Source organism: Sorex araneus, chromosome X, assembly GCF_027595985.1.
Source record: "Sorex araneus isolate mSorAra2 chromosome X, mSorAra2.pri, whole genome shotgun sequence".
Lineage (NCBI taxonomy): Eukaryota > Metazoa > Chordata > Mammalia > Eulipotyphla > Soricidae > Sorex > Sorex araneus.
The window spans coordinates 32,476,314-32,498,847 of NC_073313.1; the positions used below are offsets into that span (position 1 = coordinate 32,476,314).

A 22,534-nucleotide genomic window follows, 5' to 3' on the forward strand; every position below is an offset into this window, starting at 1 on the left:
GATGACTGAGAACAAAGCCAGGAACAAGGATTGTGTTTGCCCCTTCCCCCAAAAAATAAGGAACAAGAAAAGACTATCAAGGTAACATAAGAACAGTACTGATTTTCTAATAGAAAAGTATAACTGATATCTCTGAAGTAGCTGATAAGGACCAAAAAAGTTGCATCTCTGTTTCAAAGAAGTCGCAGGTGCATAGAATTACAGGTTACGTGATTTCAAAACTGAAACGCAATTGAGAAATAAAGGGAAGTAAGAGACTACTTTAGAATTGGGATTACACCTTTAAAGACAACAACTAAAAGCCATTGGAGGTTGAAATTATGGGTGAAAGTTGGGATTACTTACAATGAATTGGTTCATGATTAGAGGTTATATGAAATAAGCAGGTGAGGACTATGAGATCAAAGTGCCCAAATAATCAACAAATGTTTCTCCTGTGAAATGGAGAGGGAGACCTTGAAAACACAAGACCTTGAGCCACAGCATACCAAAAAGACACCCACACATGGAGCAATTTCCTCTGAAAATGAACTTGTCCTAAGTTGGAAAATTCAACTCTCCCATGAAGAGTTGAGACAGGAGAGGTGGAGACAGGGTTTCACCAAGAACAGCATCTGCATCTGGCACAGCACAGCAGGAGAATGTCACAAGCCCAGAATTTCACCATAAGTGTGAGTGGCTGGGGCCAGAGAGAGAGAGGACAGTGGGTAGGGCACCTCCTTACACATGGACACTTCAGGTTCTATCCCCGGCATCCCACAGAGTTGTCCATAATCACTAGAGTCATGAGTAAACCCTTAGTATCTTGGGGTGTGACGTCAAAACAAACAAAGGAGTGTCTTGTATCTCATACTGGAAACCCCACCTTGATATCTGCCACAGAGGGTAGGCCCCTAAAACACCTTGCTTTGGTCACCGACAAGGCATTTTCCAGAAGAAACAGAAGCTGTGGACAACTGAGTTACTTTTCATAGGGTGCATGCACAGACTCAGTGGCCCCTAGGAATCAGCATAAAGGCAGCCATGGGTATGCTTGGGGGGGGGGGTGTATAAGAAATGTACTCGCTGACCCTGCAGCGACTGTCATTGGGGTGGAGTCTGGTTCTTGCCACACAGCTAGCCACTGGATTTAGTCTCAGGCAGTCCTCAGAGGGATCTCCTGACCAGAGATATAGAACAGTGGGCAGGGCACTTGACTTGCATGCAGCAGAACCGAATTTGATCCCAAGAACTGCATATGGTCTCCTGAGCTTCTCAATGAATGATCCTTTAGCACAGAGATAAGCATAAGCCTTGAGCACCACCGTGTGTGGCCCATAAAACAAATAAGCAAACAAACATACACACAAACAAGGAAACTTTAATTATTTTCCCTATGACATGAGCTGGGTGAACATTTTTGGAACATAAACCAGAGGGAAAGGCTTCACGTGTACCACATAACAAGAGATCACAGAAGCACATTGGGAGTAGGTAAAGAGGCAGACAATTCTTTTCCTAAACCATGACCCTGAAACAGCTAACCTGCCCCTCCCACAAAGGAATGGATACTAATTTAGGTGCCCTGAATTTTGCAGTTGCTGCCCACAGAACATTTCCATATCACTTATGGATGCCAGGAGGCTTTATAATTGTGACTCCACGGGAATACTTACTTATTTACGTGTTTAAGAAAGTAAGATAGTCCCTGTCAAACAGTCTAAAACTAGGTGTTGAACAAGAACCATTTCTTAGAATCAATGACACCTATTGATAAACTCACAAGGGACACAGAAGTAAAATCTATAATTTAAGCAATCAACAAGTCTATAGTAGAAATATACAAAATATGTGGAATGCAACATATGATAACCTTTCAGTATCTGTATTGAAAACCACAATGCTCAAAAGGGGGGGCAGGGGAATAGGGAGGGAGGGAGGGAAGGAGACAGAGAGGAAGGGAGAGAGAGAGAAAGAGAGAGGTACCTGCCATAGAGGTGAGGGTGGGGCACTATTATTGAAACGCAATCATGAACAGCTTTGTACTGGTCTATCTCACAGTGATTGAATAAATTGTTTTAACTACTCAGAAACCCATGCATAGTCCATGCCCTTAAACACTGGGCTTAGTGATATATTTTGAATTGGACTCCAATATTAAGTATGACATAAACAATAACAAGCATATTAGATGACACCAAATGAAAAAGATAAAACCTTCTACATAGCAAAGAAAACTTTGAAAATGGAAAAACAATCAACCAAATGGGAAAACATCAGAGAATTACATTTTCAGTGAGGGGTAAATATTAAATATGTAAATATAGAACTAGAATCAGAGCTAGTATAGTAGGTCGGGTGCTTGCCTTGCACTTGGCCAACTCCTATTCAATCCCTGACAACCTATACGGCCCCGAGTCTATAAGGAGCGATTCCAGAGCACAGAGTTAGAAATAATCCCTGAGCCCAGTAAGTGTGGCACCAAAACAATATATAACCCATAAACTAAACAACAAACAACCCAATTAAAAATGGGCAGGGCCTGATATGGTGGTTCAATGGGGAATCACTTGGTTTGCATGTGGGAAGCCCTGGGTTTCATTCTAGAGACAGCAAAAGAATTTTTTTTTTTTTGTAAAAGAAATGAGAGACAGAGGATGTTAAGGCAAATTTCTTCAAGAATACACATACATACAAGTGGTCAGCAGGTATGTCAATATCCATAATTATTAGGGAAATGAAAATAAAAAAACAAACTGAAACACAACCTCATATCTATTGGAATGGTCATTATCAAAAGTTCAAGAAGTAAAAAGTGCTGAAGATGACATGAAATGAACGCACACACACTACTTGTGAGGGTGCATATTTGAGCTGTCTGCAAAAAACAGAATGGACATTCCTCAAAATCCTACTAATAGTACCAGTGCATGACACAGCTATTTACCTTCTGTATATTCATCAAATAAAGCACAAAAACTTATTTAAAAGGAACTATGAACTCCCATGCTCACTGCAGCCCTGCTTCTAAAAGCCAAGCTATGGACACAGATCAAGTGCCCATTATGGGAGCATGAATGAAGAAAATTTGTCATAGACACATAATGAAATATGAGTCAATTGTAAAAAAAGAATGAAAGCTGGTGATTTGAAACCCCTGGATGGACTTTGAGGTCACAATTCTAAACAAAACATGTCAGAAAGATAAGGACAGATACTGTATGATTTTACCCATCTGTGAAATAAAAGCAAATAAAACATATTCATAGATTTGGAGAACAGGCTGGGGTAAGATGGACTGGAGTTTGGTTCAAATAGTTAAGGAGTTAAATTATATGGTTAGAAAGAGAAACACGGCATTCAGTGTCTATCATATTGCAAGCTACCAGAATTAAAGGTTGTACACCTGAAAGTTCTATGGTGTTGAAAACCAATACTATTTCAATAAAAATGTGGAAAACAATTTTGAGAGAATTGTATAACCTCCCAACGTATAATGCAATACAAAATGCTTTAAATCAGGCTGGGGAGACAGTACAGGAATAAGGCACTTGCCATGCACATGGCTAATCCTGGTTTAATCCTAGCACTGCACATGGTCTCTCAATTATCACCAGGAGCGATCCCTGAGCACACAGACAGGAGTAAGAACTGATCATCTCCAGGTGTGACCCAAAAAACAAATAAAATGCTTAAAATCACAACCATTAGAATAAAAGTCACCAGGACATACAGCAATGTAGTCTATTGGCAATAATATCGGATAACGCTAATGTTGCTAACAGCACATGTAAAGAGATGTATTGTGGTGATCTTTGCATTGTGGACAGATATAAAATTCTTATAAATGTTCTATGTTCATTACACTTCAATAAAATATTAAAAATAATGTATATTAAAAATAAAAATAATGTATTAAATGTATTAAAATTTAATGTATTAAATTTAATGTATTAAAAACTGTCACTGTCACTGTTATCCCGTTCATTGATTTGCTTGAGTGGGCACCAGTAACGTCTCTCTGGTGATACTTGTTGTTACTGTTTTTGGCATATCAAATATGCCATGGATAGCTTGCCAGGCTCTGCCGTGCAGGCGAGATACTCTTGGTAGCTTCCTGGGCTCTCCGAGAGGGGCGGAGGAATTGAGCCCGGGGCAGCCTCATGCAAGGCAAACACCCTACAACTGTGTTATAGCTCCAGCCTGTATTAAAACTATAACTTTTAAGTTATCTGAAGAATCTCTCAATTAGGAAATTATTATTTCTTCATGAAAAATACATGATGTATTTCTTAATTTTTTTTACAAAAAGGTAATACAAAAAAATTAAGTAATTACTATGCAATTTAGAAATTGGTTGAACTGAGGGTCTGTCTATGCTCTTTAAAACTAATTAAAATTCACTTTGAAACCAAAGCTCCATGAATCAACGATGAGAAATACAGTAGAACATGCCTTCTGCCTTTATAAAATATATTTCAAAAGATGAAGACTTGGAGAATGTTTGTACTTGCTACTTCAGTTTTTTATAGAAAGAACGTAGTTTTTTATTCAATGATGAGAATTTAGAGAAAACAAATGAAAACTTATGTTATATAAGATTTTTCATATCATATTAGCACTAAAATCAAAAGTACTAAGTGGATATAGTATTTGCTTTTTTGTTGTTGACTTTTATGATTTTCTTATACTTTTCAACAAGAAAATTAATTTCTTGTTGCATTAACTCTTATCAAATATAATCTATTTGTCCAAATGGGCACACCTAGCAGTGCTTAGGGATCCTGGACACAATAATTACTCTTGGAAGTTCTGCAGGACCATATCTAGTGACTGGGATTGAACTGGAATCACCCGCGTGCAAATCAAAAATTGTAATCCCTATATTCTCTCGCTAGTCCCTGATGACAATTTTTTTGCACAGCAGAAACATTTTAGTTTAATGTACATTCCATTGGTTTATTCCTTCTTTTATTTGCCTTTCTGACAGAGTCAAGACCCCAAACACATCTCTAAAGCTAATGTAAAGGAACAATATATCACCAATGTTTGCTTCTATGTATTTTATATCTTTGTTCTTACATCTAAAATGTTTAACTCATATTTATTTTAGTTTATGGAGCTAGATAGTTTCATTCTAGTTTTATTCCTTTGCCTATAGCTGTCCAGGTTTCCTGTCAACATTTATTTGAAGATTCTTTCCTTCCTTTACAGTAAGTTCTAGGCATCACTATCATAGATCACTGTCCATATATATGTAGGTTTATTCCTGGGCTCTCAGTATGTTGCATTGCTCTGTGTCTGTTTATTTTAGTGCCATGCTATTCTAATCACCATAGCTTTGTAAAAGATTTTGAAGTCAGGGGTGCGATACTTTCATTTTTTCTTCTCTTTTATCTCAGAAATATTTTTTTCTATTTAGAGTTTTATTTTACCACTTCCAAAAAATAAATGACTCAAATTAATTTTTCTGTGAATAACTCTGCTCAGAATTTTATAGGGATTATATGGAATCTGTACATAGCTTTAGGCATTATATCCATTTGCAATTTCTATTTAGCAATATTTTAGTTTTCTGGAAGCTGATATTTTACTGAATTAAATTTATTCAAAGGTATGCTATTCCTTTTGATGTTATTGCTTCACTGATTTTTCTTGCTAATGACACAAATTGTGTGTAGTAACTCAGCAGGTTTTCTGTATTCTTTAGCCTTTCACTCTACTATACTTTTTAATTCAAATAGGTTTTTTTCACTATAGTGTGGTATTTTCTACATATATTATCATGTCATCAGCAAATAGTGATAGTCTCACTTATTTTCCAGTCTGAATGCCTTTCATATCCTCTTGCATGATTGCTCTTGCGAAGCTAGTCAAAAATCTGAACATTCATCATTTTCCATTTATACAACATGAAATAGACAAGTGAGATAGTAACAGACAAGAGTGATCATTCTGGTGGCAGCAAGTGGTGAGAAAAAGAAGGAAATATCGAGGACCTTAGGTCTTGGGATTGTGCTACAGTGAAGTAAATATATACAGACAAGGAACTACTGAGAGTTGTGGTGAGAGCTTAAGATGACCATGGAGTTAAAAGATTATATAAAAAGGGCAACAATACAGATGATAAAACTTACATTAAATGTGCCCTCATATTTTCCTATTCAATTATTATGCGAGAATTTTGTCATCTTTTCATTGCTCAGTTTTGCTTGTTTGGGTCCATACTTGGTGTTTCTTGGGGCTTATTCCTGGCTCTTTTCCTATGAAGTACTAGGGATCAAACCCCAGTCTGTCAGGTGCAAAGCAAATGCCCTTCTTATTGTACCATAGCTCAGTCCCCTTTAATTGCTTAGTCTTCAATTTTTCTTGAATTTTGTATATATGTTTGGCTCTGAATAATTCTGAATATAATAACCAATGACCAATTACTATATATACTAGTGCAAGAAAATGCTTTGGAATTTGGCTTTTGTAAACTTACAAATATTCAGTGGCAAAAATTGTAGAATGGATACTATATTTTGTGGATATTTTTTGACTGGGCACACTTGGTGGTTCTTAGGGCTTACTCCTGACTCTGTGCACAGAGAGCACTCCTGGTGGTTCTTGGGGGAACCATACATGGTCTGAGGAACTGAACCCAGGTTGGCCTCATGCAAGGCAAATACTCTACCTGCTGAACTACTCCTTTGGTCCTAAAAAAGTAATTCTTAAATTTGAGTTTCAGAGATATCTGAAAAAATATAGGCAGAGAACATACATGTTATATAGAACAGTATTGCCAAATAACACTTACTGCAGTGAAACATATATTCTTTATCTGTGGTGTCTAGGGCAGTAGCCACTAGATATGGGTGGTAGGTAACTGAGCATTTGAAATGTGACTTGTGGGACAAAGGAATTTATTTTAATTTAATTTATTTTATTTTATTTTTATTTTTTGGTCACACCTGGCAATGCACAGCGGTTACTCCTGGCTCTGCACTCAGGAATCACCCCTGGCAGTGCTCAGTGGACCATATGGGATGGTGGGAATCAAACCCGGGTTGGCTGCATGCACGACAAATGCCCTACCTGCTGTACTATTGCTCATGCCCCCAGAACTTAATTTTTAAATTTGAATGAATTGTAATCATTCAGTATGGCTAGATCACATATTTCACATAAATCACATATTTGTGATTTATCACATAAATCACATATTTGGCTAGTAGCTACAGCATTGAACAATGGAGGTCTTGTAAATCATTAACAACACAATTGACTAATTAAGAAGTCACTCATGGGAAGGACAGATAGTACAAGGGTTAAGGTGATTGTTTTGCATGCAGCCCACCTTGGGTCTGCTTCCTGGCACCACAGGATTTCCCAAGAATTATGGGGGAGTCACTCCTGAGCACCTCTAGATATAGCCAAACATCTACCCTCCTCAAAGAAAATTGTACAGGGAACATTTAAAAAATTTTTTTCAATGTCTCATTAAATGTACATCATTTTCACTGACCTTTCCATGGCATTATTACAAAGTAAGATGATTAGTACATACTTCAAAAGGCGTATTAGGCCATTTGCTTACATGTATATCATCACACCATTTCCACGATGAGAGAAACCAGACAGGAAAAACAATCACATCATTTTTGCTAAATGAGGCTACTTAAGACTAAAGGAGAAAATAACATTTGTTCCAATACATTGTCAGATACAGTTAGTTGCCTACCCAATACCAAGTCTCTCTTTTAAAAAAAAATAGTGGTGAATCACTGTGGGGTGCAGTTACAGATTTACAAACTTTCCTGCTTGTGTTTCAGTCATACAATGATGGAGTACCCATCCCTCTACCAGTGCCCATTCTCCACCACCAATGATCCCAGCATCCCTCCCAGCACCCCCTCCCCGCCTCTGTGGCAGGGCTTTCCCTTTTGTTCTCTCTTTCCTTTTGGGTGTTGTAGTTTTCACCAGAGGAATTGAGTGGCCATTGTCTTCGATCTATAGTCTACATTCAGTTCGCATCTCCCAAACCGAGCTGGTCCTCCAAATACCCTTTACCAAGTCTCTTTCTTAACTAAAAGAATTCCACTTTTGTTTTGGACAGAAAGGATTTCATCACCACTTTTATTCTGAGCTATAAAAAAAGATTCACTTAATTAATTATCCCCAAATCCCTTAAAACACATTTCTGGCTACTGAGGTATACATAAACTACCAGAAAAGCTGTTATTTCCTTATAAATATGGTTGGTACATATATTTATATGTAACTGTATTTCATGGTTACACAATGATTCAATTAAAAAAAAATTGATGGCAATCTCTGCTTTGATTTTTTTCCTTTCCTTTTTAAACAGGGCAAGTGTTGCTGCTTAGGCTCAAATTTAGGTCCTCTTTCATGCAAAACCTTGCCATGTCTCACTGACCTACATACCAGTTCCCAATAATTAATGGCTTAGGGGCTAGAGTGATAGTACAGCGGGCAGGGCATTTGCCTTGCACGCAGCTGACCTGGGTTCAATCCCCGAGCACCCCCAGGAGTAATTCCTGAGTGCAGAACCAGGAATAACCCCTGTGCATCGCTAGGTGTGACCCAAAGAGAAAAAAAATAGTGGCTTAAGGAGCAGATCAAGGAAAGAGAAGCATCTTTACAAGAATATATACAGTCCTAGACAAAAATAAGTTTATAGTGAGACACTGATTTAAAAAATCAATACAGATCAAAAAGTATTAAAATCCACATTTCCTCAATAAGACCTGGATACCTCTCAAAGGTTTAAATGCTCCTGACAAATCAGTCAACTCTGCATTTCCAGTCATTATAATCAATTTTAAGAAGTGTGAAAGAACCCTAAGTTATTGGTGTTGTAACTTCGAAATTGAATTTGACTAGAACTCACACCTTGAAATGGCCCCGTGATTCTCATCTCATCAGTTCCCTAATGCTAAAAAGGCATCCTCATTTGACTTAAAGAACAGGTTGACTGTAGAATTGCATCTGTCTTACATAGGTTCTTTCTTTCTTGCTTGCTTGCTGGTTATTATTGTCTGCCCCCAATAGCTGTCCTCTTCTATTGCCTAACACCTATTATAGAACTCGAAAAATTGGAATTTGGGCAATTGTGGTAAAGTGGCAGTGTAATTTCTATGTCAAATTGCTCAATGCCCATTATGGTCATAGTTGAGGCAGCTTTTATAATTTTTATATAATCTGACATGAGAGCAAAGTTTAATCTTGACAAAGTTGATACTGATTCTTCCCTGACCCTCATATTAGAATTTAGTTCTTTTAGTTTTAGGGCAGAAAAACATTAAGAAGTATAAATGACTCTTTTATCTCAACTTTTCATATAACATACTGAATTTAACTATATTCTTCTGCCCAAAGCTTCTCCATGGTCAACTTAAGCTCCATATGAAAACTTTAAAAATTATCCTTGAAAGCTCAACATAGATTAAATTGGTTTTGGTGAGGGGGACTAATTTACTACAAAATACACTCAGCTTTTATAAAATTTGTAAAGATATTATGTCTTTGGCTAGTATCTTGAAAATGCATAATAACATATAATAATATTATATGTGATTTATCAGCCTCTCCTTGTTCATCCTTCTAAATGCTGCTGTACTGGGGGCTCTTCCAGGGTCAGGGGAATGAGGCCCATTGTTGTTACAGGTTTTGGCATATCGAATATGCCATGGGTAGCTTGCCAGTCTCTGCCGCGTGAGCAGGATACTCTCGGTAGCTTGCCGGGCTCTCCAAGAGGGACGGCAACTACACCACTATCTCCGCTTCACTGATGACATTGTTTTCATAACATCAAGTATCAGTCAAGCAGCACGAATGTTGGCCTGCTTCGACCGTGAGTGTGGAAAGGTTGGACTGCAGCTGAATCTCACAAAGACTCAGCTTTGACACAAAGACAATGTTCATGAGAAATGGATTAGTTCCTGATGTTCCATTTGCCCTCAACGGAAGGAACATCTCCGAATGCAGCACTTATGTGTACCTAGGTTGAGAAGTCAACATGACAAACGACCTGACACCTGAACTGCATAGGAGGAAGAGAGCAGGGTGGAACACTTTCAAGAGTGTCAAAAAAGTGGTTAAGAGGAAGAAGAACCTCCGACTCTGGGCACATCTTTTCAACTCTACCGTTCTTCCTGCACTAACATATGCCTCAGAGACCTGGACCCTATGGAAACAGAATGAGAACACTATTTGTGTATCCCAAAGAGGAATCTAAAGAGCTATGCTGGGAGTAACACGTTTCACTCAAGTGAGGGAAGGAATCTGGAGTTTTGACCTCCATCAATGACCAAGAATCAGGGATGCTAGCCATAATGCCCAAAAGTAGAGAGAGAGTATAGGGTATATTGCCTGCCATGGAGGCAGGGGGAGGGTGGGATATTGGTTGTGGGGAATGTGCACTGGTGGAGGGATGGGTGATTGATCATTGTGTGATTGTAACTCAAACATCAAAGCCTGTAACTATCTCACAGTGATTCAATAAATTTTTTTAAAAAAGAATCAGGGATGCTTTCTCCTCTGCCAAGGCATCAAAAATCAGATGGGCCAGACATGTAATTCGATTTAGAGATGACTGCTGGACTAGAGCTACTACTGACTGGATTCCACAGGATATCAAAAGACCGAGTGGCTGCCCACCTACGAGATGGTCAGACTTCTTCATCAAGACCCTGAATGAGCAGTTTGAGGCTCTTCGTGTTCCTGGATCAAGGTGACGTCATTGGGCTACACTAGCACTGGACAGAAACGGATGGAGATGTTATTGGCACCCACTCGAACAAATCAATGAACAATGGGATGACAAGTGATACAAGTGATATGTGATTATTGAACATCACTCGACTTATTTACAGAAAATATAAAACATAAAGACAAGGAAGCCTAGACGGATTTATAAATTGCTACTATTAAATTCAAGGTTATTTTTATGTATTTGATGTAAAGTTAATATAAACTTGTTGATACAAAGTTTTTTGTGACTTTGTAGAGACTATAAAAACATGCTTCTTATGCAAAGCAAAGCAGTTATGAACACCTTGGAAATCTCCTGAACAATTAGCATAGTTTAAGAAACTGAAAAAAATATTAAAAAGTAAAAACTACCCCAAACAATTGAATAAAATAATAATAATATACCTGGGAGGATAGATATATAGTTTAACTGTCTTCTACATGAGTGAGGTAGGTCACTTACTTAGAGTAAAATAAATGACTTTCATTTACTCTAAAATGTTTATGCTTGAAATTGACATATCTATTTTTCTTGCAGTAATTAATATTCTTATTTTTATGCTTCTCTGACAGTGATATACTCTAAAGTCAGATCCTAGAGCCTTATTTCTAGTCCCCAGTGGGTGAGAACATGCATCTTACATTATAAAGAGGTCAATATATAAAAGTTATGAAAACATAGTATTAGACAAAAAGCCCTAAAAACATACTCACAATATGGGCTAGTGCGCTAGTGCATTTGGTAGGGATCTTGCCTTTCACAGTGTGGGCCTGGGTTCAATTCCTAGAGCCCTATAGGTTCCCCAAGCTCTGCCAGGAGTCATCTCTGAGTGCAGAGCCAGGAGTAGACCCTGAGTAATTCGAGGTGTAGCCCCCAAAGAAAACAAACTCAAAAACCCAAAAAGTAACCATAGTATTTCTAAAGAATCTGAATGATGTCGTAACTTAGGGTCATCTTAAGCAGGTATTTGAAAAAGAGAAGAAATATGAACATCATTTACTTAGCTTATAGGTTTAAAACATACCTATTTTGTGTAAATATTAATATACATGCTGATTGATAACTAGAAAAACATGGATATACAAAAACAATAGTAGTGTGATCACTACTTTATCTCATTCCCAATTATTCACTAATATCTAAAGGGAAATTTAAAGCCAAATGTTTATTCTACTATGCACTTTCACATCAGTTCTTAAGAGTCCTCTGCCATGTCTTTAGTATTCAGTATATCACGGGTTTTCAAGGACGATTTGTTGAATTAAGGAATGAACAAACCACTATGCATGTAACATTCCTAACGTTAGGATGAAATTGAAAACTCTCAAAAGACCTAATATTTTGGATATAGCAGTATTCGTTTTCAGAAAAGATTAAAGCGTAGAATTACTTATTGCTTTCTCAGTAAAGGACAAAGATGGAGTATTTGGGGTGTTGATATAAAAATAATATTTTATATGAAGAATCCCCTAACTAGATATGTGAAGAAATTTATGAATAGCACCATTGCACTGTTATCCCATTGGTCACCAATTTATTTGAGTGGGCACCAGTAATGTCTCCATTGTGAGACTTCTTGTTACTGTTTTTGGCATATCAAATACACCACAGGTAGCATGCCGGCCTTGTGGGCAGGATACTCTTGGTACCTTGCCGGGCTCTCCAAGGGGTACAGAGGAATAGAACCCAGGTTGGCCACATGCAAGGCAAATGACATAGCCACTGTGCTATTGCTTCCCGGCCATAGTAATAATAGTAATAATAAAGTAATAGTGATAATAAAGGTTTATAAAATGATAGAGCAAATTTACTCATTAAATTAAATCTATGCATTTTAAATATTATATTATGAATAGAATTAACTTTATAAAAACAATTTCAAATATAAATTTCCTTATATTTTCTCTAATCTTTCATCAAAAATACTGAATACTGACTTTTAAAAAATTATTAGTGAATCACCGTGCGGTACAGTGACAGACTTACAAACTTTCGTGCTTGCATTTCAGTCATACAATGGTCGAGTGCCCATCCCTCCACCAGTGTCCATTTTCCAGTATCAATGGTCCCAGCATCCTTCCCACCACCCAACCTCATCCTCCCCCACCACACCCCACCTCTGTGGCAGGGCATTCCCTTTTGCTCTCTCTCCTTTTGGGTGTTGTGGTTTGCAGTAGAGGTATTAAGTTGGATCCCATGTAACTATCATGGTAGAGTTTAACTTATTAAGCATTTGACAGACAATTTTATGGTGAAGTCAATTGATGCCATAAGGTATGTGACTTGGAAATCTTGTGTTTCTTGGGGTAAAATGGTGTGTGATAACATTCTCTATAACAAATTACTATGAGACTTAACATTTGATTTTGGGGGTCAAATGGTTAAATGACCTTTTATTTAAAAGAGTTTGTTAAGTCATGAAAATGGAGTATATTATATCACAAAACTACATTGACAAATCTTAAAATCCTTTAGTGAAGATGATAGTGATTTGGACTCTCATTATATAAGGAAAGAAAATTGTGTGAAGGTAGATCAATAATCCACAGAATTATAGCTTTCTAGAGGACTATGATCATTTTTGTCAAAAGATTAGTGCGGGGGCAGAGTATTATTACAGTGGCGTGGACCTTGTCTTGCACTTGGCCAACTGGAATTTGATCCCTAGCACCTAATATGGCACCCAGAACCCCAAGGAGTGATCCTTTAAGCACAGAGGCAGGAGTAAGTCCTGAGAACAGCCGGGTGTGGCACTGAAACAAAACAAAAATACACAAGAAAAGATTCTGTGTTTACAGCACCCAAAAGGAGAGAGAGAGATCAAAAGGGAATGCCCTGCCAGAGAGGTGGGGTGGGGAGAGAGGATGGGGTGGGAGGGTGGGAGGGATACTGGGAACACTGGTGGAGGGGACTGGGCACTGGTGGAGGGATGTAAACAAAATGCAAGCATGAAAGCTCATAAGTTTGTAACAGTAACTCATGGTGATTCACTAATAAAAAAAAATAAAATAAAGTGATTCTGTGTTTCCTCTGACCTCTCACACTGCTAGAACATTCCTTGTAAATCCACAAAAGACACTTCCTTTGTCGTCATTTGGTTGTAGCTGAATTTATCCAACAAGAGTTATAATCAGAACTATCCTAGAGTCATTTGCTTGTTTTTGGTGTAGACAGGGGTTTTCAAAATCATGGAATTTTTTATTAAAGACACAACTTTAACAACAATAAAACAAATGAACACTTCTGTACAATTCCCATTTAAATATACACTGTACCCAGTAAAACTGCTCATTCAATCTTTGGATAATGAAATCTCCCAGGTTGCAGTGTAATATGTAGTTAAAAATGAACCTTGAACAATGCTTTTGTCATCTTGTCCAGATTGGCCAATTTGTTTCAACCCAAGCCTAGAGAGGTCTTATTAGAGGAGAAAACACCTTTGCCAATTCAATTCTTTATAAAAGTGCCTGTGGTTGAGATTTACTGGTGAATTGCCCTGAACACCTGGCCAAAATGACTTGAAAAGAGACTGTAAGTTATTTCACATAGGCCATCAGACTCCAGGACAGACATATTAAAATAATGGTATCATTAAGCTACTTATTATCTGTTGATATCAACACAGTTTCAATTGTCACCAAATTATCCCCAAATTTCCCCTGTAACCTTCTCTCCATCCCCTCTCTTTGCCTTTTGCTTCAATCCCTCCTTCACTCATTAGTTCCCCTTTCCCTCTTTTCCACTGAAATTTCCTTCCTTACTCCCCCATGCCTTTTTTCTTCCTTCCCTCCCCTTCTACCCTTATTTGTTTCCTCTATCATTTGCTTTTTCCCTTATCTCTCCTCTTTTCTTGACTCCTTTTCTCCCTCCTTACATTACTTAAAGATCAAATGCAATCATCACTTTCAGAGAAAAAGAAAACCCTGGTAATATTTTCCCTTAATATGATAAATTATGTCAATAAAAAATGTTAGCTACCAAAACATTGTGATTCTGATAACTTATACATGTGATGAAAAGGGAAAATATGTTTTTGACTCTAAAGCAAGCATTAGAAACTATCCTATATTGTTAATTCATACTTTTAAAAAATGGACTTGAAGCTTCAAACCTGTATCTCCATGAAAGATACACTTTGCACATTTTACATCTTCCTCTGCTTTCCTATTGTCTCCTCCTTCTGACCCTATTTCCTTCCTGTGGAACCTTTCTCCTGCTAGCTGGTTCCCTAGTCTTGTGCGTTGGCCACCACTTAAATGATATTCATGTGTGACCCCTTGGATTATCTAGAGACTCAGAGGGTCCATACGGACCCCAAATAAGAAATACTGGTTTAGACTATCAAGAGCCATCATATTAAATGCCATGTCTTTATTTCCTTTCAAGGAACAATATTTCAAGTACTATATGGTCTCATTTTTCATTTGAATCTCATGAATTTAAAACTAAGTGCTCCTATATTCAAAGAATATACCAACACATTTTCTTACCTACCTATCACTGCTTCACAGCTCCAATTACATTCCCCAAACCCTGGTAAAATGAAGTTTATCATATTTCATGCGGCTGGAGCGATAGCACAGTAGGTAGGGCATTTGCCTTGCATATGGCCAACCTGGGTTCAATTCCTCCATCCCTCTCGGAGAGCCCGGCAAGCTACCAAGAGTATCCCACTCACACAGTAAAGCCTGGCAAGCTACCCATGGCATATTTGATATGCTAAAGACAGTAACAACAAGTCTCACAATGGAGACGTTACTGGTGCCCACACGAGCTAATCGATGAACAATGGGATGACAGTGCGACAGTGCATGTACAATAATAGCCATTGAAATATCAATGTTTGTTGGATAATACTTTGCTTCTCCCAAAAGGAGCTTACGGTTTATTGAGCCACTCCTATAACAGAGCAACTGAGGTACAATAGTCCTATGTTGCTTTTCTCTTTCCTTTATGTCATTTGCAAGGTTTATTTATCAATGTCCTTTTTGTATAGACACAGGAACACAACTGATGCTATGCATTGTGACATGGGAGTTAATTGACTCCAAAATAATATTTACTCCTGGGCATCTGTATTTACTTGAATTAACCCTCAGTTGCCCTCCAAGTTGCCCTCCTGGCACTACAAACAAAAGCAGGGAATGAGGGAATGATGGACCCAGAGCAAGCTGTGAACTACCTGGAATCTAAATGGGCTAGGCCAAGCATCATAATACTTAACTATAAGTTAAGAGCACGGTCATGGACAAATTCTGTCATCACCCAAAAGAGGTAACTGAATAAGGACCCTGCTGGGGTTAGGAAGACTAACCTGGCCTGAGGACTGTGGTCTGGAATGCATAATGAAATATTTTCAGGAAAAACCAAACTTCAAGCTTGATATATCTCTTACTGTGCTCATACAAAATGACATTGTTAGAAATATTATTAGAATTAAATTTACTACAACTATTTAAGTGGATTATTAGCTGAGGAAAGAAGAAAGCAATACACCCTGAATGGAATCCCACCCTTGAGCGGATCTCTTAGTAATCTAATCCCCTTAGATGAGATTTTGTCCTTGAGTTGATCTCCTGGAGGAGTGGCCTTACCTCTCGTTGTTGATTTGTTAATGTTCAACCCCACCTTTGTATCCCCTACATGTTTTCTATATAAACTATGCTGTAAGGGGCAGGGATGGTGAGAAGGTCAGGTCAGAAGGTCAGAATGTCAGATGGTCAGTTGTGGAAGTCAGGAGGGTCAGAAGGCGAGAGATCAGAGAGAGAGATCAGATAGTCAGAAGGTCGTCAGATGGTTGTGAGGTCCTCAGGAAGTTACACGGTCACAGGGTTAGTAGAAGTCAGAAGAAGAGATCAGAGACTGAAGAAGTAGACCGCAGCAGCAGACTGGAGGTCAAGAGACCAGAGAGACTACATAGACCAGAGTCAGACAGAGACTAGAGAGATGGATGGAAAAGAGCACAACAGCATGCATAGAAGCAGAGCACAAAGGAAGAAGATAGAAAGAGAGAAAAACAATGAAGAGAAGACAAGAAGAAGATGAGCACTAAAACTGAGACTTTGGAGACTTTGAGGTCTGAGAGGTGTCTAGGATGACTGAACTCCAATAACTGAGACTACAGCCATAACAACAACTACATCTGCGCCGTAAGGGACGGATTGGATAGTGCGGGGAGTCCGTCCCTTGCCCATCCTTTGCCGGGCATCCCTGAAGAGCCTGGGGAGGCTGCTCCCGGTCCTCTGAACACTGCCTCCACATCCTGACTGCGAGTGGGCCTGCCTTCGCCACAACCCACTGTTTCTCATTTCTTATGTATCATATTGCGTGTTGAGTTGTGAGACAAAAAATCTCAACAAACAGTTTATTGCAAACCAATCATGAAATGAGTAAGGTTCAAACAAATATATTTAGTATCCTGGGATATAACTGCTATTTGCAGCATGTCTCTGGATTACAAAATTGAAATACATAAACATGGGAATCGTGTGTATGTATATCCTTCATTTGCTCCACAATCCATCCTATTTTACACATTTTTTCTTGATTTATCTGCACATTATTCATTGTTCAATATTCGTTCCCTCATTTTCCAGAACCACTAATTTCTTTGAAGGGAGGGAGAAATTAGCTCTTCCTCACTATGAAGTGCATTGGGGAAAATGGTCTCTTAAATCAATTAGTTCTCTGGGGGCCAGAGCGATAATACAGAGGATAGGGTATTTGCCTTGCAAGCAGGCAGCTTGGGTTTGATCCACACCATCTCATATGGTTAAAGTCCACTAGGAGTGATCATTTAGTTCAGATCTAGGAGTAAACCCTAAACACCACTAGGTGTGACCCTTACCCCCTTCAAAAATGAAAAAAGTAAAGTTCTCTGCTCTGCTCTAGCTAAGAGATAGGTGTGTGACCCAAGCAACATAAACTGGGCTCTCTCTTATAAAACTTCCTTTTTTAATGAATCACCATGAGATACAGTTACAGATTTACAAACTTTCATAATTAAGTTTCAGTCATATGATGATTGAGTACCCATCCCTCCACCAGTGTCCATTCTCCATCACCAATGTTACCAGTACACCTCCCCTCATCTCTTAGAACTTCTAATATGGAACACAGTTATTCTAGACAGAGATGAGTGCATCAAAGAAACTCAGGTTGTTATTGATAACTATATGCCTAGATATACTCAAATCCCTCTTTTTTCCTCAGTCCTTTTTCATTACCTTTGTACTAATTCAAGTAAGTTTACTTTCTACTCACTCAAGTTTTTGTTGTTGGGGCTACTCCTGGTGGTAGTCAGGGCTCAGGGGTCCATATTTGGTGCCAGAGATTGAACCCCACCAAATGCAAGGCAAGTTCTTTACCTGCTATAGTATAGATTTTTACCCTTAATACTTTAAAATGCATTTTATGCTGGTAGCATTTATATATTATCTGTTTTATGTGTACAGCAGCGTAAGTCCATATCTATAAACACTATATGATACTCACTACCTGAAGTCTATGGTAGAGGGGGGTCAAACGTTTGGCTATGGAGCAATCAGACCTTAGATGTCATAGAAACCTAGCAATATACAACTAAATTATATTCTTAAAACCAAAGCAATGGAGCTGGCAAAAGACAACAAAAGTAACTTAAAGGCTTTATACCAATATGTTGGTTAGGGGGGAGTGGAAAGTGGGGAGCATGAGGAAAGGGAAGAGGGTTTCTTTTGACTGCGTGAGGCACTGGGATGAGCTTTGGTAAGGTACACACATATATCAAGGTGCAAAGTTGTATTCTCAGTATTTCATAGGATTGTGAGCCAATAACTAATAAACAAAATCTGATTAAAAATAAATTACATTTGAGAACTGCTTCATGATTTAAACTTTTTAAGCACTCAAAACTCCTTAGTCGGGCTAGAATTTGTCCATATTTCTCAATCCCACCTCTCTAATTCAGTTACTGCTTTAATTTTAGGCAGATGGAACCACAATCCCTTTGACATATGACACCTTTTTTTCCCACCTCAGAGACACAGTTTGTTCCCTCAGATGGGATTGTCCTTCCCATTTCATAAGTCTGGTTAATTGCAATTTTTTCTTCAATGTTCTATTTAAGTTTGATCATAGATCATAGGCAGACTTTTCCTCAGATCTTTTCCCATATTTGGCTTATAAGGTGTCCTTTCTAAGAATTAAATCTTGTCAATATCACCCAAAGCATCCCCAGGGATATAACAAACCACGGGGACTAAGGTTACAAATGATGCAACCCGACAGCTTGGGTTCAACCTCCATTGATGTCTCCGGGCTATTTGAACTTGGACAGGTCCTTCAGCTTCATTATGAATTAGAATTATCTCATAGTGTTGTTAGCATTAGATAAGCAACAAGCAATACAACAGTGATGGACATATAATATTAAGAATGTGTTCCATTTTATTCTACAATTCTACAATTCATGTTATGTAACTGATATTCCTTTTGATATTTTTTTCAATTTGGAAATCCATATATTATCTTAGAATGGATTTCCTGGGTACTTTCCAATAGCTCAGAAAAAGGCCATTAAATTAAAAGATTAATAAATAGGCAAACATAGTGTTCTATAGTTCTCAAAGATCTTTTAGAGTATTACCTTATTTCCAATACTATTTGCAGCGTGCTGTATTTGGAACTTAGAAAAATCATTTATTTTTCTGATGTTATAACAAATATCTCTCCAAATTTTCATCTCTTTGTATGCTCCCTTTCTTAAACACACAAGTGTGTGTGCATGCACACTAACACAGAGGTTTGTTTAAATGATTGTTAAAAGACTTTATACCTACAATTTAGTGAATAAAACTATAAAAAGCCAAGAACTAATTAATAATGTGCTTATGAGTTTTTAGTTTTTGCATTGGAAGCCACATGTGGCAGTGCTCAGGGGACCATGAGTTGTCAGGGATTAAATACAATGCCCCTGACTCCCCCTTAAAGCATACGCTCCAGACCTTTGAGCCATTTCCCTAGTTCCTGCAAATTATTTTAAATATAAAAGGAAGCATCAAGAAAAACATCACCACTACTGAGTAAGAGAAAGGAGACTAAATGAATGCACCCTATGTACAAATCTTATTTTCCTATGACTGCAGACATGCCACCTGAACTTCTTTAATTTTACTTTGAAAATTCAAGAGCTATCTATCTCTTTGAAGCAATACCAAAGAGCTAGTCCCTTCAGAAACAATTCCTTTTATATGGAGAGCTCTGGAGACTATCAAGTAGGCGGGTGCTTTCCAAAAGACAAAGCTCACACTCCCTGTATAAAGAAAAAAGTAAAACTATTTTCCCACTTAAGAATCTACGGACTGCTATAGAGGCATTCATTTCAGTAGCTGAACAGGTGCAGATGTGGAAATATAGTTACTTTCATAAAGACTCATTATATGACAGTTTACGTGGCAAATTGACTTGGAGTGTGCTCTAGAAACTATTTTTTTGCATTGGGGATCACATCTGGGGTTTGCTATCAGGATGTTCTCTTGGCTATTCACTCAGGGATCACTACAGGTGGGAAAAGGGGGTGCATATAGGGACATAGGATGGAACCCAGGTTGGCCACATGCAAGGCGAGTGCCCTACACAATGTACTAGTGATCGAAACCTGGAAATTAATTTTTTCAAAACTTTTCCTTTTTTTCAAGTTTCATATTCTCTACCCATTATTATTATTGCTGCAATGACTTGGGTTTCATATACTTGGTGGTGAACCTCACACATTTAGCATTGTCATGCTTGCTAGGGGTTACACACTTGTTCACATGCTGCTATGTTTGTGATAGTTCTCTTTTCTTGTGGAGTTCTCTCATACTTAGTTGCGCTGTGTAGAAAACCAACAATTTATTGTGTCTGAGGAGAAGGTCACAAGTGGAAGTGTCATTGACATACCTAGCATAGCACTAGGTATATGAAGTGTTGCTGGGGATTGTATTATAACCTCAAGTGCACAAATTACATGTTCTAGCATTGAGCACTTCTTGAGGCCCTAATTTCTAATTTTAATGGAATATCTGCAATAAACAAGGCAAGGTAGAAAGCATTTTACAAAAGTGACCTGGTTTAATTTTCACAACAATCTATTAGGCAAATCATATATTACTGATAATGTGCATGTAGATACCCGTGTTATAGGGATATTAAACAATTTATAGAAAGTCACATAGTTGAGTAGAGGAGTTAAGTATAAAGCCAGACAATATAACTCAAAAGCCCTTAATTTAAATCTGGCAACAAACCGTCTCTTCTGGTTGTAAACAGTCCTGGAAGCATTGGCATGAAAGTGACAAAGAATGTACCTCTTGTTTCTTTATGTATCAGCACATTGCAATTGGAACAGTTTTTAGCAGCATGTCTAACATACACAAAACATATATAAATACATCAAAATCACTATATGATAGTCCTGCTTAGAGCTAGTGCTGGCAGGGAGTATCATTACAAAATAAGGACACAGGAACCAAATATTTGAATTTGAATTTTATTCTGTTCCTCCCTAAGAGTACACATTTATAAGCCTTCAAAGCTTGTTCTGATAAAAAACTTACGTGGCTATAATACTTAAGCAGTTATAAAGTAGTTAGAATGATATACATGTATACCTTTTTTAAAACCACTATAAACACTATATCCTTCACTAGATGATGAATGTGATTCTGTTTTCCCAGCACTCAAAAGTGAAAACCCAAAATCCAGGGCAAATTATGAACACAAGCATTTCCTGTGTAAAATATTAAGATATTGCATTTAGGTCTTCTAAATCTATATTCAAGATACTTTAAATGAAGGTTATTTGCTAGAAAATGATTGATATTCCATGTCAACAGGCATTCACATTGTTTTCTTTGTTTTGTGGGCCACACTTGTTGGTACTCAGGACTTACTCCTGGCTCAGCTCTCAGACATCATCCCTGGTCATGTGAAGGGGACCATGTGGGATGCCTGGGACCAAACTTTGGTTGGCTGGTGCAAGGCAAGCACCTTACTCAGTGTACTACCACTTCTGCTCCTGCAGTTCACTTTTAAAAATATCTCTTTCGAGAACAAAAGGGAATGCCCTGTCGCAGAGGTAGGGTGGGGTGGTGGGGGGTGGGGGTGGTGGTGAGAGGGATTCCGGAATCATTGGTGGAAGTGAATGGGCACTGGGGGAGGGATGGGTAAACCATCACTGTATTAGTGAAATGCAAATATAAAAGTTCATAAGTATGTAACTGTATATCACAGTGATTCTCTAATAAAAAAATTAAAAATCTCTCTTTCAAACTATTTTATACAACTAAATACCTTTAGTTCAATGTACAACTGTTTTAGAAAAGACTTGAAAATAATTTAGAGTGAAAAAAATATCATTTACATATTTGAAAACTTTAGAAAGATTTTTACTTTTAAAAATACAAATTTATTTATTTTGTGGAGCAGCACACCAGGCAATGCTCAGGGGTTACTCCTGCTCTGCACTAAGGAATTACTCCTGGAAATTCTTGGGGAACTATATGGGATGTCAGGCACTGAACCCAGGTTAGCTGAATGTAAAGCAAATGTCCTACCCCACTGTACTATAGCTCTGACACTAAAAGTTTTCTACCTTTATTATTCATTCAAGAATTCAAAGCTATACAGTAGACTTGTAGCTCAGTACACTCCTTTAAAGTTGGTGGATTACTATGTTTCTGATGGTTGATGACATACTTTGAAAAATGGATTCCAATCTTTATGCTAAATGTTTGATACTGACATTACATGAATATCAGTATTAAGTAGTAAGGTCTA

General features: G+C 37.9%; 1 protein-coding gene across 1 annotated transcript in view; it reads right to left on the reverse strand.

The window, feature by feature from the left end:
* The window catches only part of DMD (dystrophin), a 2,715,231-nt gene that overhangs the window by 727,588 nt on the left and 1,965,109 nt on the right, over positions 1-22,534 (reverse strand). The window lies entirely within an intron of this gene.